The 12,231-nt window shown below is 53.2% G+C and overlaps 1 protein-coding gene across 4 annotated transcripts in view; it reads left to right on the top strand.

Moving 5' to 3' along the window:
- TTC7B (tetratricopeptide repeat domain 7B) overlaps nt 1-12,231 on the top strand; it is a 242,417-nt gene that overhangs the window by 211,079 nt on the left and 19,107 nt on the right. The gene's annotated exons all lie outside the window — the stretch shown is intronic.

The following is a 12,231-nucleotide window of genomic DNA, read 5'->3' as shown; positions in this document are numbered from 1 at the left end:
CGAGGTGTCCTTCAGGTGGGCAGCCCTCGGGAGCCCAGCGTGTATGATCAGGGGGGTGTGACATGGAGGAACGGGCATCGGACAAGGTGTCCAGGGACAGAGTTCTGGCCCTGCCGTGTCACTCGCTCGCTCTCTGACTTTGGGGAAAGCCCATAAGCTCTCCGCACTCGGTTTCCTTGCTGTAAAATGAAAATATTCAACTAGATAGGCTGTGAGTTTCTGTCCAGTGCTAAGAGGATACGGTTTTGTAACCAATAAGTAAAATGTTCTCCAGAGGGTCCCAAAGGCTTTGTTCTCTCACCATTGCTCACAGTAACATCGCAAAATGTAGATGGAGCTGAGCAGTAACTTCTGGTTTTCAGCAGAAGAGGGCCCAGGTGCCCAGCATTAGGAACCATGGGAAACGTATGCTTCTGAGTCAGATCTGGGTTCAAACTCAGCCCTGTCGCTGCCCCCAGGACACCTTGGGCTAGTCACTTAACCTCTAAGAGCCTCGGAGTTTCTGTGCATTGAGCTGTTCCTTACCCAGTTCATTTGTGAGAACAACATGAAATGATTTACATAACGAGGCCAGCAGAACTCCTGGCACCTAGTAGGTGTTCATTAAATAGAAAACTGAAGACAATCATTTTCAGTTTTAAAAATAAATCAAACCTTGTAATAATTACAATCATTTAATTTTCAACGTCCCTTTATGAGCATTTTGTAGTTCAATACAGCTTTATAAATAATTTTACGTATTATCCAAACATTAGTTTGTTTGATTAAAAATATTCCATGGCTTTTCATTTTTGTCTCACTATTGTAAGAGGAATTTGTAAAGAGCTTTTGAGATCTCCCTGCTTTTGCTGAAGTATCACAGAAGAGGTATAATCAACACCGAGTACCCAGCCTTTTTATTAAAAAGAGGCAGCGTGTTTCTACCCTGGGGCCTATGAATTATTCAGAGAAGTATTTCTTGTTTGTCCCCAAGGGGAACACATGAGACAAAAGATCAAATAGGAAAATCGCACCGGGAAAGTTTTCTGTTTCACCTTTGGAGCTTGTCAAGACACCTGAGCTCCCTGCCAAATGCCAGACGCTTTCCTTTCTGAAAGGAGCAGCAGTGGGCCCAGCGGAGGAGAGCTAGTGAGTGAGGGCCGGGTGATGGAGGGGCCTTGCCTGTTGGATCCAGGGCAATGACCGAGCCTTCTCTGGCCTGGAGACATTAGCTGCCTTGGAGGTCTCACCAGGAGAAAATTGCGATAATAATAAACTCTCAAGACTTCTCCACGCATCCTAATACATTCAAAAACTATCCAGGGCTTCCCTGGTGGCGCAGTGGTTGAGAGTCCGCCTGCCGATGCAGGGGACGCGGGTTCGTGCCCCAGTCTGGGAAGATCCCATGTGCCGCGGAGCGGCTGGGCCCGTGAGCCATGGCGGCTGAGCCTGCGCGTCCAGAGCCTGTGCTCCGCAACGGGAGAGGCCACAACAGTGAGAGGCCTGCGTACCGGAAAATAAATAAATAAATAAATAAATAACTATCCAGACTGGAGGCAGATTGAGACCAACAGGCCTACAAATTTGAGGAGTTCAGATTCTCGTGGTCTGAAACTGCCCAGTGACTGTGACTGTTGTGGGACCCAAAGGGTGGCTTGGCCGGTTCCTTCTTGGTGACCTCGTAAATGATGCACGCCGGCCTGCGTCCTCCCAGCCCAGCCACAGCTGGCGGGGGCCCCGCTGCAGCCAAGGTCAGCTTCCCCTCCCACCGGCGCTGCCGACTCTCCTGGTGCCCATGGAGGGGCAGCCCCTGGAACCCAGGCCCCCAGCCCTGAACATCACAACCCTCTCTTTCCTGCCTCCCACCCCAGCTGCACAGGAAAGCTCTGTTTCTTTGGCTCACCCTCTTTGTGCATAAAGAGGCATAAGCTTAGCCCCAGACACAAATGAAGCATGAGAAGGGAAACCTCTTTCTGAGTCCCAGAAGGTCCTGCCTCTACCCTCGTGGCAGCCAGACTGGTTTGCAAGCCCCTAAGTGAAGACGAAGTGTCAGCAGGGAGATCAGAGGCCGTCTTTTTACCAAGTGATGTCCAAGGGAAGAGTCGGGGGCTCTAGACTTACGGGGCAGAGGAGGCGGAAACAGACATGAGCATTGGCACCTGCCTGGCTCTCAGGAGTGGGGTGCGCAAGTGACAGGGTTGGCCAAGGAGGCCTGGTCGCCAGGCCACAGCAAGGGTCAGAGGTCAAGACTAGAAGGAGTTCGAAGGACCTGAGCACAGCAACGAGCACCACCCCAAAGAACCAGCCAAGGGGCTTCCAAGGGAAGGAACCGACTGCAGGCAGATTGCAGGTCATGGAAAAAGCCCAGAGGATGGAAGGTGCGTCTGCGTCAGCCCTGATGCTCAGAGAGGAAGGAGAGGGGCCGAGGGGCAGTCGGACGGAGCCGATTTGAAGGAAGGAAGCCACGTTGTGTGTCACAGGTGGAGACCAGGGGCTGACGGTAGCCTCGGAGAAAGGTTAGCAGTCGGGGCACGAGCTTGTTCCCTGAGGAACGATTGTTTGCTACCTTCTAGGGCAGGTTAGTGGGAGGATGCACCACCGCCCAGCCCAGCTCATAGGAGAGGCATGATTTCAGAGAAATGCAAACACATTAATATTGTTAAAAAGCAATAACGACTTGGAGGCAGATGGTATTCATTAAAGTATTAAATATATTAAAGTTAATACAAGGTCAGACTTGACAACAGAAATGTAAATTAAACCCCAGTGACAATTGATAGTTCTCTAATAGTTTCAGCCTTCACAGATGTGTTTAAATTCACATACAGGGCAAAGAAAGAAGAGAAATAATGTGTTTAATATTAATAATGAGATAGCACAAGACAAGAGAGCTGAGTGTGGGCAGATAGTAAGGGAGCAGTGAGCTGACGGGATAAGGAATTACAAAAGTGATGTTGTTGACAAGGGGAGAGAATCATAGAGTGATCAGACTTTTTTCCAGGAAATCTAAAGGCATATTTTCATATCATTTTTGCATAAGTATATACCTTTACATACATTTGCATGCCATGGTAAAAAGCCTTTCCCTCCCAGACCTGAGAGAAATTAATGAAACATAGAGCAAGTGTTTCCACACCAGTAACCCTGTGCTCAGGAGGAGGGGGTAGAGAAGGAAAATGGGGCTCATGGCGGACTAAGGGCAGAGGAGTGGCCTCTGGGTGATACCACCCAGGCCAAGGACAGGCACGGACTCAGGGTAGACAGGGGCACGATGACCAGGACAGGGACAGGCTCTGCAAACAGGGCCACCTGCTTGCCCTCTGATAACGTCAGCCTAGGCTCCCGAGGGCAGTGTGTGAGATGGGAGGGTAAGAAAGGAACAGAGGGGCTTCCCTGGTGGCGCAGTGGTTGAGAGTCCACCTGCCGATGCAGGGGACGCGGGTTCGTGCCCCGGTCCGGGAAGATCCCACATGCCGTGGAGCGGCTGGGCCCGTGAGCCATGGCCGTTGAGCCTGCGCGTCCGGAGCCTGTGCTCCACAACGGGAGAGGCTACAGCAGGGAGAGGCCCGCGTACTGGAAAAAAAAAAAAAACTGAAAGGAACAGAGCCTTCAAGAGAGAGATGAACGTGGAAGGAAGCCAGAAGGGCTGTGTGCGGGGAGCTGATGTTGGTAAGACTAGAGGGGAAAATACTGCTGAGAAAGTAACTTATCCTGGAGCACATTACCAATGAACTGGACAGGTCGAAAAGAGGTGTGACACAGAAGAAGATGGTGGGGGTTGCCCAGGGCATGCTGGGGGCCGGGGCCACAGGAGAGGGAGACAGGCATGCTCTGCTCAGACAGCTTTGGGGAGGGTGTCAGCTGGAGAGGGGCTGGGCCTGGAGTGCCCCGCTGGCGCCCCAACCCCGCCCTGCAGGGAAGGAAGTGGACTGACGTGTCCCCAAGGGATGGGCCTCCAACTACGGCAAGATGAGGGTCTCTCAGAGCTAATGCCGAAGCAGGGAAAAACCAGAGGGAAAGCACCAGGGACCACGCCCTTGAATGTTGGAGGTCCCACGACAAGGCTGGACACCTGGACAGGGACAAAGGCCATCCGTCCTTCAAAGGAGGGCAGCTAGGAGACCGGGGGTGGGCGGTGTGAATTTCACCCGCTCTGCCACAGGAAGTAGTGAGAAAGGCCCACTGGTGGAGCTCCCCAAAGAAAGGGGAGGACGATGGGGAAGAGAGACCATCGGAGGCCAGGGGTCAGGCCCCAGGGATCCTCCCAGGAGTGGGACGGAAGCCTCCCTGCCTCAGCCTGAGGGCCCGTGATGGTGGGTTGTATGAATAGCTCGGCAAGGACCCCCAGGGAGGCTGCAGGGGGTTCCTGCTCAGTGGAAAGTCACTTTGGGGGCTATTGTAGGTGGCCAGTTGAATAATAGAATAGGCTTTTTATTTGGGGCGTGAAGGGTCCAAAAGTGCTGGTTGGCCTCCGTGGATGAGGCGTGAAACACCCCTCACCCCACACCCCAGTTCAATCCAGACAGCTCCAGGCTAAAGATTTCAGCACAGCTGTCTTCGAGGGTTTCCTCCGTGATCTTACATTTTCAGAAACGTCAGAAATCTGTAGTGACATCAAGTGTGAGAACTTCGGAACGGGAGCTGCAGTTCTGTTCCGGGAACACATTAGTAGCAAAGGCTGGCAGAGAATGGCCGCGCTGTCGGAAAAGTGCATTCTGTTATGAAATACCCGGAGGCACGCCACGTTGGCGGGAGGTCTAGAAGCAGGACCTGAAATGCGCGGTGCAGTGGGACAAGTCTTCTGGATGGTTACTACATTTTAAGCTGTTTTCACAGCTCTAAAGTTTGAGCCAGAAGCATCCAAACAAGGCTAAGGACATGGCTCGGAGATGGCGGCAGCTCTTCTGAAGTTCAAAGAGGGACCTGAAGTCGGAGCTTTCTTTAAACTGTCCTCAAGCTTACACGCTTGTCTGCTGTGCGAAAATACTTCATCCCATTGCGCATGACGAACCAGAAGGGTGGCAGGCAGGGCAGGTTTGAATCAAGGGAAAGAGGTGACTCCGGCTTGCCTGAGGCAGCTTGCGCTGCTAAATTATGAAACTTTGGTGTTTTTCTCTCTCTCCCTCTTTTAAAGTGTTTCATGAGATTTGGAGGAAATTGCTTGTGTCTATTTTATGATTTAGAAGCATGTTTTCCAGTTGATGCCCCTATTGGAGGAGAGATGCAGCCTGAAGTCGTGAACTTTTCAGGGTGATTCCAGAGGCGGCAGCTGTCTGTGTATCTGTCTAGCTTATCCATCCGTTTAGTAAGGGGTACCCAGGGCCCAGGGCACAGACAGGGCAGGGCTCCACACCTTTCCCTTGGAGAAGCCAGTCTTACAGAAGGGAACTTTGTTCCTTCCTGTTACTCTGGATAAGACCCAGGTACAATTAAGGTAATGAAGCCGAACGGAGATACCCTTCCCCTTGCAAATGCTGATCTTGAGAAACGGATCTCTTTCATCCAAAGTATCGATTTCTCTCTGTACATAGAAAGAATGATTGGCAGGGAACAAAACACTACCATCGTCTAGTGAGAAGCCTTAATCTGTTAATTGTATTTCATTTACTTCCAGGATTTTTAAAATGCTTTTAAACATAAGGGGAACAATTGTTTTCTTTAAAGGAAGACTACTGAAATATTTAGATGCCCACCTTTCCTACTCATCTGTGTGCTATTGGCAGTACTCTTTGAACAGTGTACAGGCCTTAACTTCTCTACTGCCTTTACTGACAGTATGTGGGGCTCAAACTAACAGAGGAGAGGAAACAGCAGGGCCTTCTGCCAGAGGCTTAGCCCCTGTTGTTCACTCCAGCTTCCCTCCCGTCCCTTAAGGGTACACACTGCCTCTGAGCAACTTTGACAGCTTCAGGCCCTTCCAAGAATTTTTCTTTTTTTTTAATAGATTTATTTATTTATTTTTGGCTGCGTTGGGTCTTCGTTGCTGCGCGCGGGCTTTCTCTAGTTACGGTGAGCCGGGGCCTCTCTTGTTGCGGAGCACGGGCTCTAGGTGTGCGGGCTTCAGTAGTTGTGGCACGCGGGCTCGGTAGTTGTGGCTCTCAGTCTCTAGAGTGCAGGCTCCGTAGTTGTGGCACACGGGCTTAGTTGCTCCTCGGCATGTGAGATCTTCTCCGACCAGGGCTCGAATCCGTGTCCCCTGCATTGGCAGGCGGATTCTTAATCACTGCGCCACCAGGGAAGTCCCCCAAGAATTGTTAATAATTAGCACGAATATAACCTTAACCTCTAAAAGGAAATGTAAAACCTCATTCGCCGTATCTGATGTTTATTCTTGCAGTATGAAATATGAACTAGAGAATTTCATTTTTACTGATGGGGACGCTGCCCTTGGTGACCTGCCCTAGGTCATATTCCAAGTTAGGAGCAGGGCCAGGACAAGAAGGTAGAGTCACTTAAGAGTCTCCAGCTTGAAGGACAGCACGGCACAGAGGTTGAGAGCATGGCGCTGGAGCCAACCCACCTGGGTCCCAGCTTTGTCACTTAGCAACTGTGTGGCCTGAGATAAGTCCCTTAATCTTTCGGTACTTCCATTTTCTCAGCTATAAAATGGGGATAATAATGGTGACCCCCTGGCGGTGTGATTTTGCGGGTTAAGTGAGTCACACAGGCTGCCTAGCGCTCCATAAGCACTAGCTATGAGCGTTACTACCAGTCTCCATAATTTAGGTCCCACCTGCCCGTGGTGGAAGCCTCTCTGCCTCGATTTGACAGGGAGTTCTTTTCTGAAGGAACTGACCATGGGTGTGGCTTTCCTCCTGAACCAAATTTCAGCAGCTGGAGGAGCTGAAATAAGAATATATCATGGGGCTTCCCTGGTGGAGCAGTGGTTGAGAGTCTGCCTGCCGATGCAGGGGACGCGGGTTCGTGCCCCGGTCTGGGAAGATCCCACATGCCGCGGAGCGGCTAGGCCCGTGAGCCATGGCCACTGAGCCTGTGCGTCCGGAGCCTGTGCTCCGCAACAGGAGAGACCACAACAGTGAGAGGCCCGCGTACCGCAAAATATATATATGTGTATATATATATATATATATATATATGTATATATATATATATATATATATATATATATATATATATATATATATACATATATATATATATATATATATATATCATGGCACATGCTTGGCCAAGAGCATGGTATTACACTTTCCTTTTTAAGTATTACTTTCTGACTGTTTCTGTTGAGCCTGTAGCCCTGGTTATCAAGGCTGAAAGGAGTCAGGGAACGGTGGAGGCCCCAGCTGGCCTGACTTGTTGTCAGGTAGAGGCGGAAAGCATCTCTTCTGACTGGGTTCAGAGGGAGGCCCAGATGGGCCAGACCAGGGCTGCTGTGGAAGATGGGTGCCCCCATGGCCAGGTTGGGGTGGGCCCTCGGCCTGTGGGCAGGGGCAGTCGGGTACCAGGCATCAGCCTGGGCGGCAGGAAAGGCAGAGCCTGTCGTGGAGCCCGGCTCAGCAGTCACTGCCTCTGAGAAGCGCTTCTTGGCCCCCTACGTACCCACCCTGACAGAGGGGCCCTCAGCCCCCTGACCTCCCTCCCAGGAAGCACCGGTTGAACCAACGCGGACTTGTTTGCTCATGGGTCTGTCTGCTCCTTGGGTTCGGAAGGAGCCCTGCCTGAGGCAGCCCAGTGACTGCGTAGACCAGGGGTGGCCGGCCGGCGTGGGGCGGGTGGGCTGGGGAGGAGGGAGAGGGGGAGAACAACTACAGGCGACCGTGAACTTGACAGATGTCATTACTCCCCTTTTATGAGTGAAGCCCCCCCAAAGCCTGGGTGCTAATTCCCTGGAATAGACTGAGCAGCTCTCGTGGGAACATGCTGGCTCCGGCCGGGCAGGTTAACTAGCTCTTTGTTGGCTCCGCCTCAGCACAAAGTCCCATCGACCACGAGGACAGGAAATGACATTGAGGTGGGACTGGAGACCGTGGAGGCCCGGACAGGGCTAATGAATGCACCTCCCAGGGCAGCGGGATCTCAGAGAGGACTTGCTGGGCTGCCAGGCAGGGCTCCCATCAGGTGTGTCAGCTTAGTGGTTACCTGTGGACCTGCTCCAGGGGCTGAACATGACAGAAGGCTGGAGGGGCAGCCCTCTGTTCGGGGGCCCCGGGAGGGGGGCGGCGACGGCCCCTCTCAAGTTCAGACACTCTGTCCTGTTGTCCCCAAGCACATTCTTCTGTGTCAGACCCTGAACCCCACTTGGGGAGGATGGTGGTCACCATCCTTAGACCACAGATGGCCGTGGGACGCTACTGGAGTCCACAGTGGCCTTCCGTCCTCACAGGCAGCATCGCAGCGAGAGAGGCCCGGGCCGAGGGCGGGCAGGCGCCCCCGTGCAGCTGTCTGCCGGGCCCGCGAGGCTCTCTCAGTCCAGTCGGGGAGGGTCACCTCTAAGAAACGGACTCACCTGACCACGCCCACGAGAGACCTAGTTCCAGACCAGAGATCAAAATGGTAATGTAAAAAGAATCCACCATTCCTTGGTCCAAGCCCCTGTGCTCTGTTTCTCCGCTCCCCAGAGGAGCTCACCTGCCAAGCTAGATGCCAGGCCCCAAGGCCTGACTCAGACTCAAGTGCCGGGGAGGCTGAAACGGCCACCCCGGGCGGCCGGGGGCACCAAGGCAGACGTGTTGACGTGGCAGCCGCCGAGGGGTTGGAGCTGCGTGGACCCAGGCAGCACCCCTCCTCCGCCACACAGAGCTTCTTCCTGGGCCAGAACTCTCCCACCTGTTACCTCCCCTGTAGGCCAGAACCTCCCTGCTACTGTCCTGTGGCTACAGATGAGCCAAGAAAGGGATAGCTTCAGCCCTGTGTGCCATGCAGGTATCATTAAACATCATTTCCTGTCTGAAAACCACGGACATCCAAACCCCACTCCCTCAGGCCAGGTGAATTCTCTTGTAGTGGACTTTCTGTTGGTCACCCCCGAGCCATCTCTCCCCAAGGACACGCTTTTGTCTCTTGGTTGTGACTCGGGACACATCCTCAGCCCTCCCTGCTGGTTCCCTCTATAGATTGTGAGCCTGGTGTCCCGTTCAGGGCGAGACCACCTTCTGCTCTTGGTCCCAGACTGAGGGAGCCTCTTCTTTTGCCCCTGACCCACCCCACCCGCCAAACCCAGATGAACGCAGCTTCCTGATTTCCACAGCACCAAGATACCTTCTCTGCTCTCCCGTCTTGCTTGGGTGGGGGAGGGGAGTCCTCCGAGGAGGGGAGGGAGAGGCCACATTGCCCTAAGGAGCTTTTCGGAGCGCCTGCACCCGTCTTGGGGCGGGAGATGATAGCAATGGCAGAAAGAGTGGAGAGCGAGTCTGCCGAGGCGGGTCAGGGGAGCGAGCCCAGCAGAGAGGACCTTCGAGTGGGGACGGGGGCGGGTACTGGGAAGGACTTGAGGGAAGAACCAGGTAATTGAAAGGCTTTACGACGTGAGCTGTGTCTTCACATCCTTTGGAGACCGTGCGCTTCCGGCGTGTTGGGAACGTGTGTCCTCGTTAGAGCAAAAGGAGTGTCGCCTGGGAATCCGGGACGTGTGCTGTACGTCCACGTGACTCCTGTGTGACTTGGGGCCCTTGTGCCTGCCACCCCCGGCCCCCGCCAGAAACCCTCCCACCCCAAACAGCATCCGTCGGGGCAGGGATGTTCTCTGCAGACATTTTCTGCTTGATGATTGGGTCCATCCTCCCACTGCGGCATTTTCTGGGTGCTGGCCAGGGAGCCGTGGCATCGGGCCACCCCTGCGTTCCCTGAGGACTGAAATCACAGACCCAGAAGCAACACAGACCCAGGGCAGGCTCTGAAATGCAAGCCATGTCACTAGGCTTTCCTTTGCTGCAGCTTAAGGAAAAAAATGAATTCTGTGTTTATTCCTATTTTGTTTTGGAGTCTTAGATGACGAATTACAGGCAGAGTGGTTCAGTGTCTCATTAGTAATGAGGATCTAAAGTTATTTAAAATCTGACATACTCTACCCAAACCATTTATTCTTAGAAATTCTGCCCCATGATTCCAGGACGATTTGACGTTTCACTTCCACTGCTTTCCTGCCTTTCCACAGTTATTGCTCCCTAGCTTGGATCAGGAATTTGATCCAGATTTTTTCACTTACCAGGGTCCTTCTGTGTTCTCAGATCCCGGTTCCTGATCCTCCCTCCTTATTTCAGGCCTCCCAGGATTTTAGCCCTGCTGCTTAGCTTGGATTCCTCGGCACCCTCCTCCCCCGCGCAGCCTGCCTCTGAACTCAGCCAGAGGGCGTAGCTGCCACCATTTTCTCATGGTGGCATTTGGAGCCACCCGGGCTGGCAGCCTCCGACCCGTCTCGTGCCTGAATTGCTTCCCCATCATTTGGGGCTGGTCCCAGAGACGCCCCTGCTAGTGTTTCTGGGCTCTTTCTGGGCCATGTCTCTCTCATGTGTTGTCCGGACCTTCTGACAGTCTGAGCTTAAAACTCTTCAGCCCAAAGGTCTAGGGAGGACCTCCCGTGAGAAGTCTCCCCCAGGCACTGCTTCTGGTTTTTCTGCAGCGATATCAAGGATGAGGGCCTAGGGTGGACAGGTGGCAGATGAAAGCCTTTGGACCTGATGCTCCCCAGACAGTTGAAAGCAGTCCGGGGTTTAGAACGCCAGTGGAATTTCCTAATCTAAGCATCCCCTTTTACAATTGGGGAAGCTGAGACAGACAGGGGAAGGGACTTGCCAAGGGCACAGCACTGAGTGGCAGACCCACCAGGAATCCTGATTCCATCACTTTTTTTTTTTTTTTTTTTTTTTTGCGGTACGCGGGCCTCTCACTGTTGTGGCCTCTCCCGTTGCGGAGCACAGGCTCCAGATGCGCAGGCTCAGCGGCCACGGCTCCCAGGCCTAGCCACTCCGTGGCATGTGGGATCTTCCTGGACCAGGGCACGAACCCGTGTCCCCTGCGTCGGCAGGCGGACTCTCAACCACAGCGCCACCAGGGAAGCCCCCTGATTCCATCACTTTTGAAGGTTTCATGCCCACTTTCCTTATCAGTAAAACGGGATAATAGCACTTGCCTTCTTGGGTTGGGGGTGGGGTGAAAGGGATCAGCTCTCTGAGCCCCTCCAGGGTGACCCTGGCCCCAGAGAACTCTGCCCCTTGCTCTGGTGGGAGGAGTGGAATTTCTCACCATCTTCTGGGGACTGGAGGGCTTGACTCTGTGACTTGACAGTCAAGCAGCAACTGCTGAGCTGTCTCCTTTCTCTTTTGCTCTCAACCGCAGTGAAGTCTCTGTCTTTCCTCTTGCCTCTCACCTTGCCCAGAGGGGTCTCTCCCTGCTGTGTAGCATCCCTGCTCAGAGCTGCCCAGACCCTGGATATGCCGGAATCAACAGCTTCAGCACTGACTTAGGAGCCCGGGCACATGCAGAAAAGTTTCTGGGTTAGCCTTTGGTGTCCCTCCTGTTACCCAGGGGGTGGGGTGGTGGTGAAGGATTGCTTTGGAGGAAGGAATGCCAAATGCACCAATGACCAAATACCAAGAATCACCAGGTTTCAGGCTCTGGGAAGGTCATGACTTGGATCCAGATGTGCAGAAGCCTCCTCTGGGGCCTGTCATCGCACACCCCTTGCTCTTAGAAACCTACTGACCAAGGAGGGGTACAGGTGTGCAGGGGCTCCACGCTGGGGTATTTGGTGAGAAGGCTGCCCGGGGTCTGGAGGTGGCCTTACCCCGAAGTGCCTCCAAGGCTTCAGCTGCCTCCTGGGGAGAGAAGAGAACTGCAGTCTGAGAGACACCCCCCCCCACCCCACTAGCTCTCAGATCTGGGCCTCAGTGTCCAGAAAGCCCAAGACTCCAAGAGTTTAGGAACGCCCTTTGCGAGCTCCTTAGCTCGACGGCTCCTCCACCAAGGTTCCTGGGACTCCGACCACTTCGCCCCATGGTTACTTTGCCCATTCACTTCCCGCCAGGTCCACTGACTGTCCCGTGGTCCCTCTCTTTCCTCCTCCAGGCTGCGCCCTCCCTCCCCTTGCTCATCTGCTTGGTGTTTACATAACACCTGTCTCTTAAAATACCTTTGCAGGTATTATTTCTTTTTTTTTTTTTACATCTTTATTGGAGTATAATTGCTTTACAATGGTGTGTTAGTTTCTGCTTTATAACAAAGTGAATCAGTTATACGTATACACATGTTCCCATATCTCTTCCCTCTTGAGTCTCCCTCCCTCCCACCCTCCCT

This window comes from Mesoplodon bidens (assembly GCF_964165515.1).
Source record: "Mesoplodon bidens genome assembly, chromosome: 3".
NCBI classification, from domain to species: Eukaryota; Metazoa; Chordata; class Mammalia; order Artiodactyla; family Ziphiidae; genus Mesoplodon; species Mesoplodon bidens.
The sequence above is the reverse complement of the archived record's forward strand: the minus strand, read 5'-3'. Positions and strand labels throughout refer to the sequence as shown.